We start from the raw sequence: 2,714 nt of genomic DNA on the forward strand, positions 1-2,714 counted from the left end.
GTTAATTAGTCAATATTGACTTTACGAATTTGCGAGAACGGGTTGTTTCATGAGGCGGCGCTGGGTGTTGTTTCATGAGGCGGCGCTGGGTGTTGTTTCTTGAGGCGGCGCTGGGTGTTGTTTCATGAGGCGGCGCTGGGTGTTGTTTCATGAGGCGGCGCTGGGTGTTGTTTCATGAGGCGGCGCTGGGTGTTGTTTCATGAGGCGGCGCTGGGTAGTTGTGGCGCAACCCTCGGGCTGTTCCGTAGTGAGGAGCTGCATAGAGGAGCCGGGGAGGCGGAGTCCTGGTTCAGTGTAGCAGTGACAAAAACTCCTGGGGAGCAAATAGTTGTATTACACGACTCTACGGTAGCGGAGGAGTGGACCACTACCCCAGTGTGAGTAGACCAAGGAGGACAGGACACATTCACTGCCTTCTAACTGACGAAGAGAGGAACTCAGTGGTGGGGGGAGCAGCCTACCTGTTTGAGGAGAAGACTGACTGAGACACATTGAGGGAGCAACAAACGTAGAGGAGACCTCCATCCAGGACCTACGTGGAGTCCTGGATGGAGCTTCAACTCGCCGCTACGGTCGAGACTACAGCATCCAGGAGCTTTTATTAAGGTAAATATATTTGCCCTCCCATTCCCAATTGTTGTTAAGAAATGTGTATGAAATGTTAAGTGTTTGAGGCAAGAATTAATGTTAGGAGAAAGGCTCTGTTACCGTGATTCCGGACACAGTAAAATTATATGTTATTCATTCAAGAAAGAGACTCAAGTCATCTAATCACAATTTATTTAGTCAACTTATACTTATATTACTTAAGCAAGTTTCATTTGGTCTAATGCTATTGAAAACAGAGAGAAAAATATATCCTTGAGAATTAATTAATTAATTAATTAGAATTAATGACATCATACAGTACGTCCGAGAACACCAAACTGACGTCATAGTGATACAAGAAACACTGGTGGGTAGATGACTTCAACCCAAGATTCCGCGGTTATCAGAAGTTCTCCCTTCCAGCTGGGGAAAGAAAACGGCGCCTCACTACCTTTGTAAGTAACAACATTCCTGCACAGATTATTGATGACCACATGGGGGACGAATATGAATCACTGGGGGTAACCCTTCACTTAAACGATAATGCCCTACATATAATCAACCTATATGTGCCGCAGAGTAAACTTGACCTTGACTCACTACCTGAATTAGTTAATGAAGAACCTACCCTGCTGGTCGGTGACCTCAATGCCAAACACCCACACTTTGATGCCAACTGTCATCAGCCCAATGTCAATGGACGGAAACTGTCACTCATTGTTAGGGGAAGTGAAAACCTTAGGGTCCTGGGTGATCAACAGCCAACTCACCTCAGAGGAGGAAGATTACACTCTGCTCTCCTGCTGAATGCACAGGACACGGATGCCAGTACACACATTGTGCACAGTTTATGTAGTGACAACTGGGCACTGATTACCACCGTCGACATGAGCAAGAGAAAGAAAGAGACGAATAAAAGAAAAAGGTTATCACTCGGGCCGGATATGAGGCCGCACTTCATAAACAGGATGAGTGACTGGTTCACGGCAAGGTGTAGGGAACCTCCAGCTCCGGCAAGGTAGAGTGAACCACCTGCTCCGGCAAGGTGTAGTGAACCACCAGCTCAGGCAAGGTGTCGGGAACCCCCAGCTCAGGCAAGGTGTCATAACAAAACCATGAGGTTAAAACTTTAATTGCTAAAGAAACGTATATATACAAAGACAAAATTTTAACCTTTAATTATTTTGGAAAAAAATATATAAAATAGATTGTGCTGAGTGAAGTGAGCTCATTCACAACTATTGTCATAATATTTTCTAAAAAAAAGTATTATTATTCCTACACATTGAGGAAATTCTGTAAATAAATTTAACCAAATGAAGTCTTGTGTTGCTAAACTCGAGTGAGTATGACCAATAGTTATAAACGAAACGTTTGTTCAGCTCCAGAATCAGTGAGAAGTTGCTATTGTAAACCTCCACTCAGACGTAAATCAGGTCTTTCTATGGACAACAGAAAATAATATGGTGTTTATCGAAGATAAGTTCCAGCTCATGCGCTACGGAAAAAATTTAAATATGAAAACGGAAACCGTGTATAAAAACGCAGTCAAATCATAACATAGAACGAATGGCAATGTTAAGGATTTGGGTGTACTCATGTCGGAAGATTTAAAGAACACCACAAAGTAGCCGTCACAACTGCAAGAAAAATGACTAGTTGGATAACAAGAACTTTTCACTAGAGATGCTATACCGATGATAATACTTTTCAAGATGCTAGTGCTCTCTAGAGTGGAATACTGCTGCACAATGACAGTCTCGTTCAAAGCTGGAGAAATTGCTGTTCTGGAGAGCGTGCAGAGATCCTTTACTACTAGAATCCACTCAGTAAAACATCTAAACTATTGAGACCTACTAAAGAGCCTAAATCTGTATTCTCTTGAGCGCAGGCGGGAGAGGTACATAATAATTTACACATAGAAAATAATAGAGGGGCTGGTCAAAACCGGCACACAGAAATAACACCACATGAGACCAGAAGGCATGGCAGGATGTGCAGAATACCCCCGTTGAAGAGCAGAGGTGCAACAGGTACTCTGAGAGTGAACTCTATCAACATCAGAGGCCTGAGACTGTTCAACACGCTTCCACTACACATAAGGGGCATAACTAGACGACCCCTCT

The sequence above is a fragment of the Procambarus clarkii genome, chromosome 28, assembly GCF_040958095.1.
Source record: "Procambarus clarkii isolate CNS0578487 chromosome 28, FALCON_Pclarkii_2.0, whole genome shotgun sequence".
Classification (NCBI taxonomy): domain Eukaryota; kingdom Metazoa; phylum Arthropoda; class Malacostraca; order Decapoda; family Cambaridae; genus Procambarus; species Procambarus clarkii.